Here is a 25,537-nt window from a genome sequence, read left to right on the forward strand (position 1 = left end):
ATGGACTCTACATGCCTGGTTCCCACCATGAAGCATGGAGGAGGAGGTGTGATGGTGTGGGGGTGCTTTGCTGGTGACACTGTTGGGGATTTATTCAAAATTGAAGGCATACTGAACCAGCATGGCTATCACAGCCTCTTGCAGCGGCATGCTATTCCATCCGGTTTGCGCTTAGTTGGACCATCATTTATTTTTCAACAGGACAATGACCCCAAACACACCTCCAGGCTGTGTAAGGGCTTTTTGACCATGAAGGAGAGTGATGGGGTGCTGCGCCAGATGACCTAGCCTCCACAGTCACCAGACCTGAACCAATCGAGATGGTTTGGGGTGAGCTGGACCGCAGAGTGAAGGCAAAAGTGCCAACAAGTGCTAAGCATCTCTGGGAACTCCTTCAAGACTTTTGGAAGACCATTTCAGGTGACTACCTCTTGAAGCTCATCAAGAGAATGCCAAGAGTGTGCAAAGCAGTAATCAAAGCAAAAGGTGGCTACTTTGAAGAACATAGAATATTACATATTTTCAGTTGTTTAACACTTTTTTGTTATGTATATAATTCCACATGTGTTTTAATGCCTTCAGTGTGAATTTACAATTTTCATGGTCATGAAAATAAAGAAAACTCTTTGAATGAGAAGGTGTGTCCAAACTTTTGGTCTGTACTGTATTTATTCACTTTTCTCAATCATAATCTATATGCGATGGTCCTGTTTCTTTGCTTGAAAAAGGCTCTGGTATTGAGCCGAATAGTTGCCTTGCCACATGGGTGAATAAAGTTTTCTATATTGTTTCACAAGTCCGAAGTGCTGCACGCTTTTTGTATCATATAAATATAAATATATATATATATATATATATATATATATATATATATAGTGGTGAGGTGAACAGAAAAGTGTATGGTAGAGTCCTGGAAGGGGTGTACATCCCACCCAGCTTCCTCAACTGGGTGAGGTAAATAAAATCCAGGACAGCAGGAAGTGGGAGGAGCCCTAGACACACTAAGACACACGTGCAAATTAGCAGGCCACCTACAAATATCCCATGAATACAATTCACTCCAAACATTCCAGACTGGTCTTAGAAACTTGTCCCAAGCACTCCTGAAGGTATGGATTAATTCAATCACTTTTCCAATACTTATTTGGAGTTTTTTCCTTTATGTGTATGTGTATGTATGCATGTGTGTATATATATATATATATATATATATGTATATATTTTTTCCTTTATATGTACTTAGGCCAAGAAGGTTTTTTTGGTTACACAATATATGTTTTTATTCTTGCATGCACGTATATTCATCTTCTACTAATGGTTTACTGGATTTTTAATTTACTTTTGCATAGTCAGTACTATAAAGCCGGTTGCATTGTAATTTTTGTTCTGTATATTTATTTTTATGATGCACTATGTACGTCGAATGACAATGGGGTGAAAATAAATAAATTTCTCACATTAATATAGACATATGGATGTCTGTATGTTTGTGTATATACATGCTCATACACATATGGGTGTATGTGTGTGTGTATGTATCTATATAGATAAATGTTTGTGTTTTTTTAAAAATAAATTATATTTATTAATTTTTTATAATTAAATTTACATTTTTATTTTTCTCCTGAAGAAGAGGGCTTTAGACCCTCGAAACGCGTTGAGTCACGTACCAATTAAAATGATTGACCAGAAGCCACTTGTGTAGGCGTTGTTCAATTATTTACACATTTCTGCATGTGATCCTGGCCGGGGGGAAAAGTAGTCCCAGGGGTCTCTGAATTGATTCGGGTGACTGCCCTCCCCGTGAAGTGAGTGCATTTGATTTTATCATTCTTATTTTATATTTATTATCTGTCGACATCACCATCATAAGGATATATTGATAGTCCTAAACCTCTGGTTCTTTTATTAGACCTGGGTGAAGGTCCTTTTATTTAAACCTACGTTGTTTTATATATATATATATATATATATATATATATATATATAACTAACAACCGATTCAAATTATCATCACGTTTAGTGACTGAGGGTATTTGGCGCCTATTACGTGTTTTCTTTTTCTTTTTAACGGGTGTGAAGGGCCCCCCCCCCTTTTTTTCCTTTCTACACCACCTCTATCTCTCCTCAGTGGGCAAGGATATCCTTGACCCACCGAAGCACCTATGCGGCCTACCCTATTCTATAGTTGGAAACAAGCATAACTTATATATACTACTTGTTGGAAGTTTCACCTCCACCCCTTGGCGCCTCTGTTAGCCTCTACCTCAGGTACTCTTCTCTGTGTTACCAGGTCCGCTTTCAAGACCAGAGAACTTCAATTGTACCCTAATCCTCTCTTTTTTATATTTCTACATGCCATCTTCGTGGCTGGTAATTATGTGCCGGACAAAAGAGTAAGTGTGCTGTGCATCCATGGGGATGCAAAATCATACCCGATGGCTTGCGTTAAGCTGGAGTCTCCGGCTGGGACTGTATCCTATGAAGTCAAATCATTGAGCAGGCACTTCGGCTAAATGCCCGGGGGGGTCCCGTCAATTCAGACCTGCGGTTTGCGGCAATTCAGTGTTGCGGTGGTGACGTGTGGCGGTGCCATCATGTCCTCATGCTGCTGTGGGGGGACCCGATGGCAGGGAAGGCAGCAGACCTTCAGAAGTATTGGAATGCATTGCAAAGGATTAGACCCCCAAAAGTTCAAGTCCCAAAGTGGGACAATAAATAAAGTGAAAAAAAAGTTGAAAATGTAATGTTTCCCCCCCCCCCCCCCAAAATTAAAAGTTTCAAGTAAAAATAAACAAAAACATAATTTTCCTCAAATAAAGTTAAAAAAAATTGGTAAAAAATAGGGGAGGGGGAAGTATACATATTAGGTATCGCCGCGTTTGTATCGACCGGCTCTATAAACATATCACATGACCTAACCCATGACCTAAGATGAACACCGTAAAAAATAAAAACTGTGCTAAAGAAATAATTTTTTTGTCACCTTACATCACAAAAAGTACAACACCAAGCTATCAAAAATAGTGCCAATCTAACCATCACCTCATCCAGCAAAAAAGGAGCCCCTACCTGAGACAATCGCCCAAAAACTGAAAAAAATTATGGCTCTCAGACTATGGAAACACTAAAACATGATTTTTTTGCTTTAAAAAAGAAATCATTGTGTAAAACTTACATAAATAATGTATACAAAATACAAAAAAAAGTATACATATTTGGTATCGCCGCGTCCGTATCGACCTGTTCTATAAATATATCACATGACCTAACCCCTCAGATGAACACCGTAAAAAAATTTAAATAAAAACTGTGCTAAATAAACCATTTTTTGTCACCTTACATCACAAAAAGTGTAATAGCAAGCGATCAAAAAGTCACACGCACCCCAAAATAGTGCCAATAAAAAACGTCATCTCATCCCGCAAAAATCATACCCTACCCAAGGTAATCGCCCAACAGCTGAAAAAAATATAGCTCTCAGACTATGGAAACACTAAAACATGATTTTTTTTGCTTCAAAAAAGAAATCATTGTGCAAAACTTACATAAATAAAAAAAATGTATATATATTAGGTATTGCCGCGTCCGTGACAACCTGGTCTATAAAAATACCACATGATCTAACCTGTCAGATAAATGTTGTAAATAACCAAAAAATAAAAACGGTGCCAAAACAGCTATTTCTTGTTATCTTGCCTCGCAAAAAATGTAATATAGAGCAACCGAAAATCATTGTACCCTAAACTAGTACCAAAAAGTCCTATCCCGTAGTTTCTAAAATGGGGTCACTTTTTGTGGTTTCTACTCTAGGAGTGCATCAGGGGGGCTTCAAATGGGACATGGTGCAAAAAAATTTGCCTTACAAAAACCGTATGGCTTTCTTTTCCATCTGCGCCCTGCCGTGTGCCCATACAGCAGTTTACAACCACATATGGGGTGTTTCTGTAAACTACAGAATCAAGGCCATAATCTGTTTTGTTTGGCTGTTACCCCTTGGTTTGTAAAAGTAAAAAAAAGAAAAAATTTAAAATCTGCCAAAAAAGTGAAATTTTCTAATTGTATCTCTATTTTCCATTAATTTTTGTGGAACACCTAAAGGGTTAACGACGTTCGTAAAATCTGTTTTGAATACCTTGAGGGGTGTAGTTTCTTAGATGGGGTCACTTTTATGTAGTTTTAACTCTAGGGGTGCATCAGGGGGGCTTCAAATTGGACATGATGTAAAAACAAACTGTACAGCAAAACCTGCCTTCCAGAAACCATATGGCATTGCTTTCCTTCTGTGCCTTGCCGTGTGCCCGGTTAACAAAGTTTGTAAAATCAGTTTTGAATACCTTGAGGTGTGTAGTTTCTAGAATGGAGTCATTTTTGGGTGGTTTCTATTATATAAGCCTCACAAAGTGACTTCAGACCTGAACTGGTCCCTAAAAATTGGGTTTTTGAAAATTTCTGAAAAATTTAAAGATTTGCTTCCAAACTTCTAACCCTTGTAACATCCCCAAAATAAAAAATATAATTCCCAAAATGATGCAAACATGAAGTAGACATATGGGGAATATAAAGTAATAACTATGTTTGGAGGTATTACTATGTATTATAGAAGTAGAGAAATTGAAACTTGGAAATTAGCAATTTTTTTCCAATTTTTGGTAACATTTTTATTTTTTTTAATAAATAAAATTATTTTTTTTACTTCATTTTACCACTGTCATGAAGTACAATATGTGACAAAAAAACAATCTCAGAACGGCCTGGATAAGTCAAAGCGTTTTAAAGTTATCAGCACTTAAAGTGACACTGGTCAGATTTGCAAAAAATGAAAAAATGGCCCGGTCCTTAAGGTGAAAAAAAGGCTGTGTCCCTAAGGGGTTAAAGGGGCAGGCACAGTGGAGGTGACGGTTATTAAATGGGCGGGCACTGTGGAGGTCACTGTTATTAAAGGAGGGAGCTCTATAAAAGTCCCTGTTAACGGGGAGGTCACTGTGAAAGACACTGTTAAAGGGGCTGTCACTGTTAAAGGGGCGGCTACTGTGAAAGTCACTGTTAAAGGGGTGGTCACTGGGAAACTCACTGTTAAAGGGACGGTCACAGGGAAACTCACTGTTAAAGGGACAGTCACTGTGTAAGTCACTGTTAAAGGGGCGGTCACTGTTAAAAGGGGCAGTCACTGTGAAAGTCACTGTTAAAAGGGGCAGTCACTGTGAAAGTCACTGTTAAAAGGGGCAGTCACTACTGGAAAAGTCACTGTTAAAGGGGCGGTCACTGTGAAAGTCACTGTTAAAAGGGCGGTCACTGTTAAAGGAGCGATCACTGTTAACCTCTACCCGACCGCCTAACGCAGGATTGCGTCCAGGCGGCGGCCGGCTTATTCCTCCTCGACGCATCAGCGGGTCATCTCACGAGACGCGAGATGACGCACCAAGCCGGCCCGTACGCACTGCGGGCCGGGAATCGTCGCAGTAGAAGTTTGTCACCAGCCTGCCAGCCAATGATCATCGCTGGCAGGCTGGTGACTTTTGAAAAATCAAATCAGAAGCCATGTAACACACTATATTTATAAATATAGTGTGTTAAATGGCTTCTGTGCTCCTCTGCTGGTCCTTTTTGTCGGTTGGTCCCAGCAGAGGAGCACACATCACTGTAAGTGCACAAAACACAACACATTTAGCCCCAGATCACCCCCATCACCCCAATTAACCCATTGATCACCCCTGTCAATCACTAGTGAAAGGGGAAAAAAGTGATCAGTGTAAATTGTCATTTTTTTTTTTTCACCAGTATTGACGGTTAGGTTTTAGGATAGTTTAGGCCCCTTTAGTAGGTCGTTTTTGTCGGTTAGCGCCCACCACACCGCAGTCACTGATTCGCTGATTAGCGTATCGCTAATCAGCATTGGTACTTTTATAGTATCTGTAAGTGATCAGACTGATCACAGTCAGATCTATAATAGTATTAGTGTCACCTAAGTTCGCCCTCCACCCAAAACAGTGTTTGCCTGATCGGTCGCCCACACGTGCGTTCACCCACGCCTGCCCCGCCGCAGTGACAATTTATTTTTTTATTTTTTTATCACTGCGCAATCACTACAAGTAATAAAAAAATCAGTTTTGATATTTTTTTATCAATCGCAGCGGCTTCCTGTACTTCGATAGCCTCCCATTTGTAAGACAGGATTGCTTTTTTTCTTGGGAATACCGCCTAAATTTAGTTGACCAAATGGCAATTAAGGGGTATTGTTCTGAAGAGGCCTACAGGATTCTGAACCAGTGGGATGAGGAATGGGAACCCTCATCTGATGAATCCAGCGGGTCAGAATTCAAACCTGTAGAAAGCAGTGTCAGTCTGACCCAAAGTTCGGACGATGAGGTTGAGGTCCCTGATACCACCAGGTGTACCCGGCCCCTCATTGCTAGACCACAGGTTGCGCAGGATCCGCTTCAAGGGCAGCAGAGTGGGGCTGGCGCTGTTGGATTACGTGGTGAGGCATACACCAGCAGCGCAGCCCATCCTGGATGGACCTAGTACCAGCACTGCCGTAGAACATGGTGAAGTGGCGAGCACCAGAAGGGCAGTTGAAGCTGGTACGTTGGCACATGCATTAGTTCCCCCGTCGCAGCCACCGCACAGACAGGCCCGTAGAGTCCCTGAGGTGCTGGCAAACCCTGATTGGCAGCCCCCAACTTCAGCCGCACCAGTAGTCCCCCCTTTCACCGCCCAGTCTGGAGTTTGGGTTGAGACGGCTCAGATCGGATCGGCACTGGGGTTTTTTGAGCTGCGGAGCTCTTGGACTTAGTCGTGGCAGAAACAAACTGGTATGCCACTCAATTTATAGCTGCCAACCCGGGAAGCTTTTATGCCCAGTTTTTCCGGTGGAAACCCGTCCAAGTTTCCAAATTTAAAACTTTTCTGGACCTTCTCCTCAACATGGGCCTGACAAAAAAGCATGAATTGCGGTCATATTGGTCCACGAACCCAATTCATCACATGCCCATGTTCTCTGCTGCCATGTCCAGGACACGATTTGAGACCATCCTGCGTTTCCTGCACTTTAGTGACAACAGCACCTCTCGTCCCAGAGGCCACCCAGCTTTTGACCGGCCCCACAAAATTCGGCCCCTCATTAGACCACTTTAACACCAAATTTGCAGATTTGTATACCCCTGAGCAAAACATCTGCATAGACGAGTTCCTTATACATTTTACCCGGCGCCTTGGCTTCAAACAATACATCCCAAGTAAGCGCGCCCAGTATGGGGTCTCTCCATTTCAGGTTTGTCCTGTACCATCTTTATGTGGTCAATCAAGTGTGCCCCTCTTCAAGCATTTGTTTCTAGAACAGATTGGCTGCTGTGGCACCACGCGACTTAGTCGCCGGGGCTTCCCCCAACGGCTCGTTACCACCCGTCTTGCAAGGGGGGAGAGGGCTGCCTTGTGTAATGAAGAACTGCTCGCGGTGAAATGGAGAAACAAGCGTGACATTTACATTCTCTCCTCCATTCACGCAGACACAATACAAATTGAACGAGCAACCAGTGTCATTGAAAAGCCCCTCTGTGTCCACAACTATAATTTGCTCATGGGAGGGGTGGACTTCAATGACCAGATGTTGGTTCCTTATTTACTTTCCCGCACGACCAGATGCTGATATAAGAAGGTGTCTGTATATCTAATTCAATTGGCACTGTACAATAGTTTTGTTCTCTACAGTAAGGCTGGGAGAACACGATCCTTCCTCAAATTTCAGGAAGAGATCATCGAGAACCACCTGTATCCAGGATGTTCCGTGGCCCCAACCACCAGTGTAGTGAGCCGTCTATACAAGTGACATTTCCCCAATGTCATTGCTGGTACCTCAACCCAAGCATCACCCCGAAAAAGATGTTGTGTCTGTAGCAGGAGTGGAATAAGGCGTGACACCCGCTATTTCTGTCCTGACTGCCCTGACCACCCTGCCCTATGCTTAGGGGAGTGTTTCCGGAAGTACCACACACAGGTACACTTAGCATAGGGATTGCGTTACACAGGACAGGCACACAGGCCTCTTAGGGTCCTTTCACACAGAGCTGCTGCAAACATCTCCTTTCACCTGGGACAAAGTGCATAATGTACTTCGCCACATCTCTGGGCGATTTGCGCTTTGCACATTGTCCCATGGGGAAGGAGAGGTTTGTCCTTTTTTTACCACACACACAAAAGTCGGTGTATGCGGCGCTGCATGACGAGATTTCTCCTCTGCAGTAAAAAAGATACGTTTGCCGAGGCTTATGAGCTGAGGGGCAGTGTTCATATGCTTTGGCAAACACTTTGTATATAAAAAATTCCGGCAAGGATTTATTCATCCACATCGATTGATGTGAATGGAGAAATCGGGTTTGTTAGGGCATACGGGCTGAGTGGGTTTGGATGTTGGGTGGAGCTCCTATGTCCTGGCAGACGTCTTTCCCCTCCTTTTTTTTTGCACATTTTTTGGCAGAGATTTTTTCATCCACATTAATCGATGCGAATGAAGAAATCTGTGCCGTTCATTTTTTCTTTCAGCCCAGAGGCTGAACAGAAAAAAAAAATCTCATTACACGTATGCTCAATATAAGGAGAATGGCAGAAACTCCTAATGCTGGCCATACATGTAATGATTGTGGAGACCCTCAAATGCCAGGGCAGTACAAACACCCCACAAATTACCCCATTTTGGAAAGAAGACAACCCAAGGTATTCGCTGAGGGGCACAATGAGTCCATGAAAGATTGAACTTTTTGTCCCAAGTTAGCGGAAAGGGAGACTTTGTGAGAAAAAACAAAAAAATATTAATTTCCGCTAACTTGTGCAAAAAAAATCTTCTATGAACTCGCCATGCCCCTCACGGAATACCTTGGGCTGTCTTCTTATACTGCCCTGGCATTTTAGGGGCCCTAAAGTGTGAGAAGAAGACTGGAATCCAAATGTCTAAAAATGCCCTCCTAAAAGGTGCTCATTGGAATTTGGGCCCCTTGGCGCACCTAGGCTGCAAAAAAGTGTCACACGTGGTATAGCCGTACTCAGGAGAAGTAGGGCAATGTGTTTTGGGGTGTCTTTTTACATATACCCATTCTGGGTGAGAGAAATATCTCTGTCAAATGACAACAAATGAAAATGGGAAAAGTTGTCTTTTAGAGAGATATTTCTCTCACCCAGCATGGGTATATGTAAAAAATACACCCCAAAACACATTGCCCTACTTCTTCTGAGTACGGTGATACCACATGTGTGACACTTTTTGCAGCCAAGATGCGCAAAGGGGCCCAAAGTCCAATGAGTATCTTGAGGATTTCACAGGGCATTTTTTATGCATTTGGATTCCAAACTACTTCTCACACTTAAGGGCCCCTAAAATGCCAGGGCAGTATAAGTACCCCACAAGTGACCCCATTTTGGAAAGAAGACATCCCAAGGTATTCAGTGAGGGGTATGGTGAGATCATGTAAAATTTTATTTTTTGTCACAAGTTAGTGGAATATGAGACTTTGTAAGAAAAAATAATAATCATTTTCCGCTAACTTGTGCCCAAAAAAAATATTCTAGGAACTCGCCATGCCCCTCACAGAATACCTTGGGGTGTCTTCTTTCCAAAATGGGGTCACATATGAGGTATTTATACTGCCCTTGCATTTTAGGGGCCCTAAAGCGTGAGAAGTAGTTTGGAATCCAAATGCGTAAAAATGCCCTGTGAAATCCTGAAAGTACTTATTGGAAATTGGGCCCCTTTGCGCATTTTGGCTGCAAAAAAGTGTCACACAAGTGGTATCGCCGTACTCAGGAGAAGTAGGACAATGTGTTTTGGGGTGTCTTTTTACATATACCCATGCTGGGTGAGAGAAATATCTCTGTCAAATGACAACAAATGAAAATGGGAAAAGTTGTCTTTTAGAGAGATATTTCTCTCACCCAGCATGGGTATATGTAAAAAATACACCCCAAAACACATTGCCCTACTTCTTCTGAGTACGGTGATACCACATGTGTGACACTTTTTGCAGCCAAGATGCGCAAAGGGGCCCAAAGTCCAATGAGTATCTTGAGGATTTCACAGGGCATTTTTTATGCATTTGGATTCCAAACTACTTCTCACACTTAAGGGCCCCTAAAATGCCAGGGCAGTATAAGTACCCCACAAGTGACCCCATTTTGGAAAGAAGACATCCCAAGGTATTCAGTGAGGGGTATGGTGAGATCATGTAAAATTTTATTTTTTGTCACAAGTTAGTGGAATATGAGACTTTGTAAGAAAAAATAATAATCATTTTCCGCTAACTTGTGCCCAAAAAAAATATTCTAGGAACTCGCCATGCCCCTCACAGAATACCTTGGGGTGTCTTCTTTCCAAAATGGGGTCACATATGAGGTATTTATACTGCCCTTGCATTTTAGGGGCCCTAAAGCGTGAGAAGTAGTTTGGAATCCAAATGCGTAAAAATGCCCTGTGAAATCCTGAAAGTACTTATTGGAAATTGGGCCCCTTTGCGCATTTTGGCTGCAAAAAAGTGTCACACAAGTGGTATCGCCGTACTCAGGAGAAGTAGGACAATGTGTTTTGGGGTGTCTTTTTACATATACCCATGCTGGGTGAGAGAAATATCTCTCTAAAAGACAACTTTTCCAATTTTTTTATACAAAGTTTTCATTTGACAGAGATATTTCTCTCACCCAGCATGGATATATGTAAAAAGACACCCCCAAAACACATTTCCCTACTTCTGCTGAGTACGGCGATACCACATGTGTGACACTTTTTTTGCAGCCAAGATGCGCAAAGGGGTCCAATTTCCAATGAGTACCTTTTAGGAGGGCATTTTTAGACATTTGGATTCCAGACTTCTTCTCACACTTTAGGGCCCCTAAAATGCCAGGGCAGTATAAATACCCCACGTGTGACCCCATTTTGGAAAGAAGACACCCCAAGGAATTTCATGAGGGGCATGGCGAGTTCATAGAAGATTATTTTTTTGGGCACCAGTTAGCGTCTGCCAGGACATAGGAGCTCCGCCAAACATCTAAACCCACTCAGCTCATATGCCCTGGCAAACCTAATTTCTCCATTCACATCAATCGATGTGGATGAATAAATCATTGCCGGAATTTTTTATCTTTTATATACAAAGTGTTTGCCAAAGCATATGAACACCGCCCCTCAGCTCATAAGCCTCGGCAAATGTATCTTTTTTACTGCAGAGGAGAAATCTCATCTTGCAGCGCCGCATACATCGACTGTTGTGTAATCTGACAGCAGCGCAATGCTTCTGTCAGAATGCACATCAGTGCTTCAGCTGGTCAATCGGTTGGTCCACCTAGAAGGTAAAAAAACTGAAAAAAAAAAAAAAAAAACAGGCCGCAATGCAATAAATGTATTAACATAAACTTTAGATAACATTTGAAACAGAACATTAACTTTGAAAAACTTTATTGAACTTTTGGAACCTTTTTTTTACTTTTTTGCTTACCTGTGATTTTTATTTTTTTGCCTTTATAAGAGAAACCTCTCCTTCCCCATGGGACAATCTGCAAAGCACAAATCGCCCAGTGATATGGCAAAGTACATTATGCACTTTGTCACTAATAGTGTACATTTGTGTGGTACTTCTGGAAACACTCCCCTAAGCGTAGGGCAGGGTGGTCAGGGCAGTCAAAACAGAAATAGCGGGTGTCATGCCATATTCCACTCCTGCTACAGACACGACATTTATTTCGGGGTGGCGCTTGGTTTGAGGTACCAGCAAACGACATTGGGGAAATGTCGCTCATGTAGATGGCTCACTACACTGGTGGTTGGGGCCACGGAACCTCCTGGATACAGGAGGTTCTCGATGATCTCTTCCTGAAATTTGAGGAAGGATCTTGTTTTCCCAGACTTACTGTAGAGAATAAAACTATTATACAGTGCCAATTGAATTAGATATACAGACACCTTCTTATACCAGCGTCTGGTCCTGCGGGAAAGTAAATAAGGAGCCAACATCTGGTCATTGAAGTCCACTCCTCCCATGAGCGAATTATAGTCATGGACACAGAGGGGCTTTTCAATGAGTCCAGTTGCTCGTTCAATTTTGATTGTCGTGTCTGCGTGCATGGAGGAGAGCATGTAAACGTCACGCTTGTCTCTCCATTTCACCGCGAGCAGTTCTTCGTTACACAAGGCAGTCCTCTCCCCCTTGCAAGACGGGTGGTAATGAGCCATTGCAAGGGGGACTAGGTTGCGCGGTGCCACAGCAGCCAATCTGTTCTAAAAACAAATGCCTGAAGAGGGGCACACTTGTGTAAAAATTGTCCACATGAAGATGGTACCCCTTGCCAAATAAGGGTGACATCAAGTCCCAGACTGTCTTTCCACTGCTCCCCAGGTAGTCAGGGCAACCGACCAGCTCCAGGGTCTGATCTTTACCCTCATAGAATCGAAATTTGTGGCCCTTTCACTAGAGCTTATACAATTTGACCCTATACCGGGCGCACTTGCTTGGGATGTATTGTTTGAAGCCAAGGCGCCCGGTAAAATGTATAATGGACTCGTCTATGCAGATGTTTTGCTTAGGGGTATACAAATCTGCAAATTTGGTGTTAAAGTGGTCTATGAGGGCCCGAATTTTGTGGGGCCGGTCAAAAGCTGGGTGGCCTCTGGGACGAGAGGTGCTGTTGTCACTAAAGTGCGAGAAACGCAGGATGGTCTCAAATCGTGTCCTGGACATGGCAGAAGAGAACATGGGCATGTGATGAATTGGGTTCGTGGACCAATATGACCGCAATTCATGCTTTTTTGTCAGGCCCATGTTGAGGAGAAGGCCCAGCAAAGTTTTAAATTCAGAAACTTGGACGGGTTTCCACCGGAAAAACTGGGCATAAAAGCTTCCCGGGTTGGCGGCTATAAATTTAGTGGCATACCGGTTTGTTTCTGCCATGACTAAGTCCAAGAGCTCCGCAGTCAAGAACAGCTCAAAAAACCCCAGTGCCGATCCGATCTGAGCTGTCTCAACCCGAACTCCAGACTGGGAGGTGAACGGGGGAACTACTGGTGCGGCTGAAGTTGGGGGCTGCCAATCAGGGTTTGCCAGCACCTCAGGGACTCTAGGGGCTCTACAGGCGGTTGCTGCGACAGGAGAACTAATGCATGTGCCACCGTACCAGCTTCAACTGCCCTTCTGGTGCTCGCCACTTCACCATGTTCTACGGCAGTGCTGGTACTAGGTCCAGGATGGGCTGCGCTGCTGGTGTATGCCTCACCACGTAATCGGACAGCCCCAGCCCCACTCTGCTGCCCTTGAAGCGGATCCTGCGCAACCTGTGGTCTAGCAACACGGGGCCTGGGTACGCCTGGTGGTATCAGGAACCTCAACCTCATCGTCCGAACTTTTGGTCAGTCTGCCACTGCTTTCTACAGGTCCATATTCCGACCCGCTGGATTCGTCAGATGAGGGTTCCCATTCCTCATCCGACTGGGTCAGAATCCTGTAGGCCTCTTCAGAAGAATACCCCATACTTGCCATTTGGTCAACTAAATTTAGGGATTATTGCGTGAGACTAGCCAAGACAAAAAGCAAGCCTGTCTTACAAGTGGGAGGCTAGCGAAGTACCGGAAGCCACTGCGATTGATAAGAAATATAAAAACTGATTTTTTTTTGATCGCCACAGCGCTTGTGACGTTATTGTGCAGTGATAAAAAAATATATATATTTTTTGGTCACTGCGGCGGGGGCGGGCGTGGGCGAACGCCCGTGTGGGCGACCGATCGAATCAGAAGCCAGTCACCAACCTGCCAGCAATGATCATTGGCTGGCAGGCTGGTGACGAACTTCTGATGTAACGATTCCCAGGGCGGGTGATATGAAAGTCCCTGTTAAAGGGGCGGTCAACTGTGAAAGTCACTGTTAAAGGTGTGGTCACTGTGAAAGTCACTGCTAAAGGAGCGGTCACAGTGAACGTCACTGTTGAAGGGGCGGTCACTGTGAACGTCACTGTTTAAAGGTTCAGTCACTGTAAAAGTCACGGTTAACGGGGCGGTCACTGTAAAAGTTACTGTTAAAGGGGTGATCACTGTGAAAGTCACTGTTAAAGGGGCGGTCACTTTTAAAGTCACTGTTGAAGGGGCGGTCACTTTTAAAGTCACTGTTGAAGGGGCGGTCACTGTGAAAGTCACTGTTAAAGGGGCGGTCACTATTAAAGGGGCGGGCACTGTGAAAGTCACTGTTAACCCCTTGAGGACTGGGCTCATTTTCACACATTTTTTGCAAATATGACATGTGCCACTTTATGTGGTGATAACTTTAAAACCCTTTTACTTATCCAGGCCATTCTGAGATTGTTATTGCGTCACGTATTGTACTTTTATGACAGTGGTAAAATGAAGTAAAAAAAAAAAATCTATAAAAAAATTCTAAATTTAACAAAAATGTTGAAAAAATTTGCAAAAATTTCTAATTTACAAATTTCAGTTTCTCTGCTTTTATAATAGATAGTAATACCTCCAAAAATAGTTATAACTTTACATTCCCCATATGTCTACTTCATGTTTGGATCATTTTGTGAATGCCATTTTATTTTTTGGTGGGGACGTTAGAAGGTTTGGAATTTTAGAAGCAAATCTTGAAATTTTTCAGAAATTTTTTTAAAACCCACTTTTTCATGACCAGTTCAGGTCTAAAGTCACTTTGTGAGGCTTACATAATATAAACCACCCAAAAATGACCCCATTTTACAAGATATTCAAAACTGATTTTACAAACTTTGTTAACCCTAAGTGTTCCACAAGAATTAATGGCAAATAAAGATAAAATGTCAACATGTCACTTTTTTGTCAGATTTTCCATTTTAATATTTTTTTTTTACAGTTACAGGTTTTTGTAAGGCAGATTTTGCTGGACTGTTTTTTGGACACCCATTTGAAGCCCCACGATGCACCCCTAGAGTAGAAACTCCCAAAAAGTGACCCCATTTTAGAAACTATGAGATAGGATGGCAGTTTTGTTGGTACTATTTTGGTGTACATATGATTTTTGGTTGCTCTATATACTACTTTTCTGAGGCAAGGTAACAAGAAATAGCTGTTTTGGCACCGTTTTTATTTCTTGTTATTTACAACATTCATTTGACAGGTTAGATCATGTGGTATTTTTATAGAGCAGGTTGTCACGGACGTGACAATACCAAATATGACAATAATAAAGCATTAAAAAAAAAACATAATGATTCTTTACTGTCTCCACATTCTGAAAGCCATAGTTTTATTTATTTTTTAAGCGACTGCCTTGTGTAGGGGCTCATTTTTTGGGGGATGAGATGACGGTTTGATTGGCACTATTTTGGGGTGCGTATGTTTGATCGCTTGCTATTACACTTTTTGTGACGTAAGGTGACCAAAAATAGCTTTTTTTACACTGTATTTATTTTTTATGGTATTCACCTGAGGGGTTAGGTCATGTGATATTTTTATAGAGCAGGTTATTACGGACGCGACGATACCTAATATATATACTTTTTTTTATTTATGTAAGTTTTAAACAATGATTTAATTTTTTAAACAAAAAAAAATCATATTTAGTGTCTCCATCTGAGAGCCACAGTTTTTTCAGTTTTTGGACGATTATCTTGGGTAGGGTATGATTTTTGCGGATGAAATGATGGTTTGATAGCTTGCTATTACACTTTTTGTGATATAAGGCGACAACAATTTTTTTTTTACCCAATTCCTAATGTGTACTTTTTTTTAATTACTTAAGTTTTACACAATAACAGCTTTTTTAAAACAAAATAAATTATGTTTTAGTTTCTCCATATTCTAAAACCATAATTTTTTAATTATTTGGGCGATTGTCTTAGGAAGGGGCTCATTTTTTGCGGGATGAGGTGACGGTTAGATTGGTCCTATTTTGGTGGGCATATGCCTTTTTGAACGCTTGCTGTTGTACTTTTAGTGATGTAAGATGACAATTTTTTTATTTTATTTAGCACAGTTTTTATTTTTTTGCGTTGTTCATCTGAGGGGTTAGGTCATGTGATATGTTTATAGAGCCGGCGATGCCTAATATGTCTTCTTTTTTTATTTTTCCCTTTTTTTTTTTACTTTATTTGGGAAAAATTATGTTTTTTTGTTTTTCCAACTTTTTTTTACTTTATTTTTTGTTCCACTTTGTGACTTCAACTTTTGGGGCTCTGATCCCCTTTACAATGCATTCCAATACTTCTGTATATACAGTGTGTATTACTCATACAGCTTCCTGCCTGTGAGATCCAGGGGGCTGGATCTCACAGGCTCTTCACCGGAACATAAAATGAAATAGATGAAATATACACGTGCAAAGCTGGATCCTTCTGCTAATATATATACATGCCATCAGTTCCCCATTAAAGCAGCACGGGGACACCGCCAATCCCTGCCGGAATGACCCTTAAATGCTGCAAACCGCAGGTCACTGTGAAAGTGACTGTTAAAGGGGTGGTCACTGTCAAAGTCCCTGTTAAAGGGATGATCACTGTCAAAGTCCCTGTTAAAGGGATGGTCACTGTGAAAGTCACTATTAAAGGGACAGTCACTGTAAAAGTCAATTTTAAAAAGACGGGCACGGAGGTCTCTGTTAAAGGGGCGGGCACTGTGGAAGTCACAATTAAATGGGCGGGCACTGTAAAGGTCACTGTTATGGGGTGGCCACTATGAAGGTCAGTGTTAAAGGGGTGGTCAAAAGGGGCGGGCACTGTGGTAATCACTGTTAAAGGGGCAGGCACTGAGAAGATCATTGTTAAAAAGGCGGCCACTGTGGAGGTCAATGTTAAAGGGGCGGGCACTGTGGAGGTCATTGTTAAAAGGGGTGGGTACTGTAGAGGTCACTGTTATGGGGGAAACTGTCGATATCTTTTTACGACACACGGAAACATAAAATGAAATATACACGTGCAAAGCCGGATCCTTCTGCTAATATATATATATATATATATGTATAATAAAAGCTCCTGGGCAGCACCACCAAACCAAGGTAAAGTCAGAGTGCCAGCGGTTAAGGCGGTGGTCCTACCACCTGGACATACAGTAAAACATAAAGAATACCGCGGCACCTCCAATAAAGTGACATGTGCTTTATTCACCAATAAGGCACAACGTTTCGGTTCACTCCATGGAACCTTTTTCAAGCAGTGATAGCAAACAGTGGTGCCAGTACAAGTATATAAAGAAGTGCAATAATCAATTAATCTAGTTGGTGCAAAACAATACATAAAATGCCAAAATATATAAAAAAAAACATGATTTCACCATATCATATTACATATACATGATCCAATATTATAAAAGTGCATACACAATAAAGTATAAATATCATTCCCATGTGTACATATATTCCATATACGATAATTCCATAATTGTTCATGATTACATCATTGGTGTCCATCGTGAAAGGGACAGGTGCAGGGTTAAAAACAGAATTATATAAATGAATAAGATAGGATTGACCAAGCAGCATGGAGGAACAATCTGGGTTCACAGCATCTCAGATTGACCCTTAAACGCTGCAAATCGCCACAGCAGGAACCCCCCCCCCCCTTCCTGTATCGGCAATCGCTGCAAAACGCAGGTCAATTCAGACCTGGGTCGTTTAAGGGTCATTCCGTCTATCATGACACACACGCTAGAGTGAAGGAAGGGAGGCTGACCGCTAAGGATCACGCGGCCACATCATGGTCACCTGACCACAGCATGCCTAATAGTCGTATGATGATCATATCAGTCCCTTTAATCCCTTAAGGATTCAGCCCTATTTCACCCTAAGGACTTGGACATTTTTTGCAAATCTGACCAGTGTCGCTTTAAGTGCTGATAACTTTAAAACGCTTTATACCCCCAAAATTTTTAATGACTTTACATTCCCCATATGTCTACTTCATGTTTGTATCATTTTGGGAATGCCATTTTATTTTTTGGGGATGTTACATAGCTTAGAAGTTTAGAAGCAAATTTACAAATTTTTCAGAAATTTTCCAAATACCACTTTTTATGGACTAGTCCAGGTCTGAAGTCACTTTGTGAGGCTTACATAATAGAAACCACCCAAAAATGACCGTTTAGGTCTTCCACAAGACTTCATGGCAAATGGACATAAAATTTAAGAATTTCGATTTTTTTGGGGAAAATTTTCCAATATGATCCTTTTTTTCCAGTAACAAAGCAAGGGTTAATATCCAAATAAAACTCAATATGGGTTGCCCTGATTCTGTAGTTTTCAAAAACACCCCATATGTGGTCCTAAACTACTGTTTGGCAAAACGGGAGGACATAGGAGGAGGGGAACGCCATATGGGTTTTGGAAGGCAGATTTCGCAGGACTGGTTTTGTTTATACCATGTCCCATTTCAAGCCCCCCGTTGCACCCCAAGAATAGAAATTCCAAAAAAGTGACTCCATCTAAGAAAGTACACCCCTCTAAGTATTCAAAACTGGGTTTACAAACTTTGTGAACCCTTTTGGTGTTCCATAAGAGTTAAAGGTAGATGGAGAAACAATTTTGAAATTTTCCATTTTAACGCTTACTTTATTACCGGAAAAAATGGATTAACAGCCAAACAAAACTCAATATGGGTTGCCCTGATTCTGTAGTTTGCAGAAACACTCCATATGTGGTCGTAAACTACTACTTGGCTAAACGGCAGGACATAGAAGAAGGGGAACCCCATATGGTTTTTGGAAGGCAGATTTTGCTGGACTGTTTTATATTCACCATGTACCCTTTCAAGCCCCCTGATGCACCCCTAGAGTAGAAACTCCATAAAAGTGACCCCATCTAGGAAACTACAGGATAAGGTGGTTGTTGTTTTGGGACTATTTTAGGGTAAATATGATTTTTGGTTGCTCTATATAACACTTTTTTGAGGCAAGGTAACAAAAACTGTAAATTCTAAAATTGTTTCTACATTCGCTATTTAGTTTTGTGGAACACCTAATGTATTAAAAAAGTTTGTAAAGTAACTTTTGAATACCTTGAGGGGTGTAGTTTCTTAGATGGGGTCACTTTTTTGGAGTTTCTAGTCTAGGCTACATCGGGGGGGGGGGCTTTTAATGGGACATGGTGTAAATAAACCAGTCCATCAAAATCTGCCTTCCAGAAACCATATGGCGTTCCCTTCGTTCTATGCCCTGCCGTGTGGCTATATAGCCATTTACGACCACATATGGGGTGTTTCTGCAAACTACAGAATCAGGGCAATAAATATTTAGTTTTGTTTGGCTGTTAACCCTTGCTTTATTAACGGAAAAAAAAGGATTCAAATGGAAGTTTTGCCAAAAAATTGGTGTTTTGGCAGTTTTTAATTTATATTTTTAACGCTGTTTGTCCGAGGGGTTTGGTCAAATGTTATTTTTATAGGGCAGATTCTTACGGACGCGGCGATACCTTATATGTCTACATTTTAAAATTTATTTACATTTTACACTATATTATCATTTTAGGAGCAAAAAAATATATATTTTAGTATCTTATTAATGAGCATGCACTAATAAACATGAACATTTACAAGAGTGGAAAATGATAGATCCTAAACAACAGAAGCACTGAACTATGCCTCGTTTGATCCCACACAGCACAACATCTTACTGTGCCTTAGACAGAGTGTTTATAAAAGGAGCTACAGTTTTTTTTTTGCTTTTTTTTAGGGGCTAATTTTTTGCGTGATGAGATGGCGGTTTTATTGGCACTAATTGGGGGTGCATATGACATTTTGATTGCTCGCTATTACACTTTTTGTGATGTTAGGTGACAAAAAATGGCTTTTTCTTTTTTTACACGTTTATTTTTTAACCGTCATCCGGGGGGGGGGGGGGGGGGGTTGGATTAAATGTTATTTTTATAGAGAAGATTTTTATGGACGCGGTGATGCCCAATATGTATGGCTCTCAGACTTTGGAGACACTAGGCAGGCATCCTCAAACTGCAGCCCTCCAGATGTTGTAAAACTACAATTCCCACCATGCCCTGCTGATAGCTGTAGGTTGTCTGGGCATGCTGGGAGTTATAGTTTTGCAACATCTGGAGGACCGCAGTTTGAGGATGCCTGCACTACAACTAATATTTTCTGGGGAAAAAAGAGCCATAGTTTTTTATTTTCTCTAGGGGACTGTTGGGGATTATAAAAATGTAGTACTCCATGGAAGTGTGATACTCCCTGAAGCAATTGATAACGCAAAGACCCGGATGATCAGGGCAAGTGTCACATTGAGTGGTGGTGTCCTTCCGTATCCCCCTCTTGTGACACACTCTGCATCTTTTTTGGGTTCGTCCCTTCTTTCCAGTATGGGGGACCACACCTGGAAAATGTTGGCCAGGGACTATCCGGGCGCCTCCAATTACCGAGGTACTCCGGCCTGCTCTTTCCCGGTCTGAAAAAATCAGGTCCTTGAGGACTGCCTCATACAATTTGGAGGAATGTCCCTGTGCTGCCAGCGCTTTGAGATAGTACAAAAGCGTTGTACAAGGCAACCTGGGTTTTGCTCATGGCATTATATGGCTTGAGGACTTGAGCAGAGAGATCAACTCCTCCTATATACCGATTATAGTCGACGATACAATCAGGCTTGAGGACTGTTGCCGCGGTACCTCGCACAGAGACAGGGGTGATGCTGTTACTGTGGATTGTGGAAAGTATAAGGACATCGCTTTTGTCCTTAAACCTGACCAGCAACAGGTTTGCATTGGTAAGGGCACGGGTCTCACCCCTGGGGATAGGTACCTGGAGGGGGTGGGCAGGGAGGCCGTGCTGATTTTTCTGCACGGTCCCACAAGCAGACTTGGATCTGGCGGCAAGGGACCAGAACAAGGGAATGCTAGTATAAAAGTTATCCACGTACAAGTGGTAACCCTTATCTAGCAGTGGGTGCATAAGGTCCCAACACGAGTTTCCCGCTAACACCCAGAGTGGGGGCACATTCTAGGGGTTGAATACGGGAATCTCGCCCCTCGTACACACAAAATTTGTAAGTGTACCCTGAGGTACTCTCACAAATTTTGTACATTTTCACGCCATACCTCGCCCACTTAATGGGAATGTATTGGCGGAAACTGAATCTCCCCTTGAACGCAACAAGAGACTTATCAACCGTGATCTCCCTTCCAGGTATGTAGGCTTACGCAAATTTGGCCCCGAAGTGATCGATGACCGGCCGTATCTTATACAGATGGTCATAGGCAGAATCACCTCAGGGGGAAATGCTGCATTATCTGAATAATCAAGGATTGATCAGAGCACTGAATCAATACAGGCTCTAAAGACAAGTGATACAGCGGACAGTGGGCCCCTACACAGAGGAAGGGGGGAGTATACTTATTTTAAAATATAACTTTTAATGTGGTCTGAGAAATTACAGAATAATAAAGACTCACTACATGAAATAGACATACATACATGGATATGACCAAATTAATGGTGCCTTGCTGGTATAGACAGAAAAAATATTCTGCTCCGTCCGGGAGGACGCGAACAGTCTTACCAGACCCTTTGTAGATAGTGGGACAGGATCCTCGATGATAGGAGGCAGGAAACACTTGGTGTACGCCGGGCGGGAAAGGGTGCTGAAGGTGTATAGCCGGGTAGATCTGATGGTTCTGTTGCCCCTATGTGACCCTAACGTAGTGAAGGGGCTATTATGCTTTTACCTATCTACACGGAGCACTCGCCTTTGAAAAGGCGACCCCGTCTGGTAACCTGTCCCTGTAGAGGACCTGACCCTAAAACTACAAGATTTACCAGTGGTAGATGGATAAAGATACTTCCAGTGGGCACCCGACGTGGCACGTTTCTGTCCGTGACTTCTTCAGGGGAACGACTGCAGGAGGTAACCGGATAGCCACAGGTGTCTAACCTTGGGCCAAAATAAAAAGTAAACACTGGGAGAAAGATAAAAAGCTGTCAAAGCTTATAATCTGCTATCCTGGGGTGGGATGCAGTATGGCACAGGAGGGGTGGTCCTGCGCAGGACGGTCCGGGGGATGCAATAATCCCAGACAAATGAGGCCCTTATGGTTGAGGGTAACACTATTGTCAGCCAGCCCCAAGTGTGTGTCTCATGAGTGAGTTTAAATAGATGCGCTCCCTCCCCGTCGCCCCACCCACTTCCCATGACGTCATCCGTGTGCGACTCCTACCTGGAGAGCCGCCCTCCATCCGGTCAGGTGACCCAGGCACCAGTGAATCTGGACCGAGTCATCACAAGCACGGCAGGGAGCGGACGCAGCCGGTGACGTCACACGCCAGCGACACCACGTGGGATGGGCGGGAACGCGGCCGGGGGTGGGCGGGAGTCTGGATCACATGACCAATGTTTAGCTGGTCTTGTGGTCACATGGGACGCAAAGTGTATGCGTCTCCTAGGTAACATATTATAGTGGTAATGAAGCCTAGACGGCTAGTAGCATTTGATGCAGGATTCACTAGTGCAGAACAAGGTGCAGATAGATGTTACAGCATTGTGTTAAATGAGCCTCATGGAGTCAAGAACATATATATGTGGGGGTGGGTCTATTCATTAGACTAGGGTGCCATGACATGAATGCACAGTATGTAATCCCTGTGAATGTGTTCAGAATGGCGCGGCCCCAAACATAGTGTCCACTCCATATGTAACCACAACCACCCCAGGAGACAAAGTGCCTCCAGGGAATTATGTATATAGATAGGGGTACAATCCATCACGGGCAATTTGCACAAATTGCAGAACAGGAGGCAGGGCAAGTGGTATGTGTGTATACATGACAATACATCTGCGCAGTTTACTGCATGCGACCGTGGGCGTGTATACAATTGCAGAGAACCTCCCCACGAGACATCATAAAAACAGGAGTTTAGAAGGGCTGTCTAATATATATGAAAAATGTTTTCATAGGAAACAGGCGTAATTCAGCCTCTCGTTCATGCCACTTGGTGCTGCTGTTTTCAGATCGAAAATCCAGCGTGCCTCACTTTGGAGCAGGATATATTTTCTTAGAAACAATTTTTTCAGAAAAAGTATCTACCGTCTTTTCACACCGCTTTCACTGACCTGACCCAGGTATATAAAGAACAAATTATGTTGTGGTGGGAAGTCCAGAGTCTTGATAATTATATTAAAAACGGTATAGTCCCACAAGGTCTTTGTATATCTCTTCTTCCATCAGCTCGTTCACGTAACCCGGGTTTTTTGACCAAGTGGGAACAGGAGGCTACCAGTAGTTCCCTCAGATTGAAGAGACTACTGGTGGAGGAAGAGAGAAATACACTCACTACCCTTAATCAGAAACTTTCTAAATATATCAGACGTCTTTCTAAATATTGTTACCAATGAGTTGGAAAATCTTCAGATCTCATCGCACCACTCCAATTGCGCAGAGTCCACGGCCACCGCCATTTCCTCCCTTGCCAATGACCCCCAAATCATCATTAAACCTGCTGATAAGGGGGGAAACATTGTGGTCATGGACTCTGTGCAATATAGGGATATGTGTAGGAATCTTCTATCTGACACAGAGACCTACGAGATCTTGGAAAGGGACCCTACGGATGTATACAAACACGAACTCAAATCCATCCTTGATGAGGCCAAAAGCTCTAAAGTCATCTCGTTGGAAGAGTATGCGTTTTTATTACCTCAATTACCCCGTAGATCCACATTCTATTGTCTCCCCAAGGTTCATAAGGGGACATCCCCCCTGAGAGGGAGACCAATAGTATCGGGGGTAGACAATTTGAATCAAAATCTGGGGATCTACATAGATCGAGTCCTAGCACCATTCGTCTCTACGTTACCTTCCCATCTCAGGGATACTACGGACCTCCTCATACAGTTGGAGGGTCTATGCCTTGAGAGGGACTGTTTGCTATCAAGCATTGACGTAGAGGCCCTATATTCGTCTATACCACACCAGCTAGGATTGACGGCAGTTGATTTTTTCATGAAATCCAGGGGGTGTCAATACCGCGCCCACAGCCAGTTCATCATCCGGATTCTAGAGTTCACTCTCAACAGGAATTTCTTCTCCTTTGATAATAAAATCTACCACCAGCTCAGGGGTACCGCGATGGGGAGTCCGTGTGCCCCGTCGTATGTTAATTTATTCCTGGGCTGGTGGGAGGAGACCCTGGTATTCGGGGAGACGAATCCGGATGATCTATCTAGAATTGGGCTGTGGGCGCGTTATATAGATGACCTCTTCATCACCTGGAATGGCAGCCCCACTCAGTTTGAGTCGTTCGTGATGCGACTGAATCAGAATGAGATAGGCATGAGGTTCACATACGAGACACATCCAACTAGCCTACCATTCCTGGAAATTAAAGTTACCAAGAACGCTAAGGGTGAACTGGACACCTCCATATACAGGAAATCCAATGCGACAAACTCTCTCCTGAGATGGGAGAGCAGTCACCCTCTCCCACTCAGGAGAGGGATACCAAGAGGGCAGTATCTCCGTCTGCGCAGGAACTGCTCAGACAAGAAAGATTTTGTGGCTCAGGCAGCCGACTTAAGGGCTAGATTTTTACAAAGAGGGTACCCGGATTATATCTTAAGATCCACCTACAAGGCGTCGCTTGCACGACAGAGACCTACACTCTTAATTACGAAACAACTGAACACCTCCACAACTAAACTGTCCCGTGTAATCACCACATTCAACAGAGGTTCGAGTCAGGTCAGGAAGATCCTCGAATGTCACTGGGGGATTCTAAAGATGGATCCCGACCTTCAGGACATCATAGGAGACAGATCTTAGATCACGTACAGACGTGGTACCAACTTGCGTGATAAATTAGTTCGCAGTCACTTTTCACCTATTAGTACACATTCAACATGGCTGCGGTCCACTGTGGTGGGCAGTCACAAATGTGGCAGGTGCGTTGCCTGCAAACATATCTTGACCACCAAAACCTTCACCAGCTCGGTCACGGGCAAGACGTATTCCATTCCACATTTTATCAATTGTAAATCCAGAGGTGTGATATACCGCATCCTCTGTGAATGTGGTCTGGAATACGTTGGCAAGACCATACGAGAACTTCGCAGGAGGATCGGTGAGCACGTAGGGGATGTCACACACAAGAGAGACACCCCGTTGTCTAAACACGTGCACACCGATCACAATGGCAAAGCCCGGTTAAAATTCATGGGCATTGACCTGGTAAAACCCCCACCAAGAGGGGGGGACTGGGATAGGAGCCTGCTCCAACGTGAGGCACGCTGGATTTTCGATCTGAAAACAGCAGCACCAAGTGGCATGAACGAGAGGCTGAATTACGCCTGTTTCCTATGAAAACATTATTCATATATATTAGACAGCCCTTCTAAATGATGGTCTCGTGGGGAGGTTCTCTGCAATTGTATACACGCCCACGGTCGCATGCAGTAAACTGCGCAGACGTATTGTCATGTATACACACATACCACTTGCCCTGCCTCCTGTTCTGTAATTTGTGCAAATTGCCCGTAATGGATTGTACCCCTATCTATATACATAATTCCCTGGGGGCACTTTGTCTTCTGGGGTGGCTGTGGTTACATATGGAGTGG

The sequence above is a fragment of the Bufo gargarizans genome, chromosome 7, assembly GCF_014858855.1.
Source record: "Bufo gargarizans isolate SCDJY-AF-19 chromosome 7, ASM1485885v1, whole genome shotgun sequence".
Classification (NCBI taxonomy): Eukaryota; Metazoa; Chordata; class Amphibia; order Anura; family Bufonidae; genus Bufo; species Bufo gargarizans.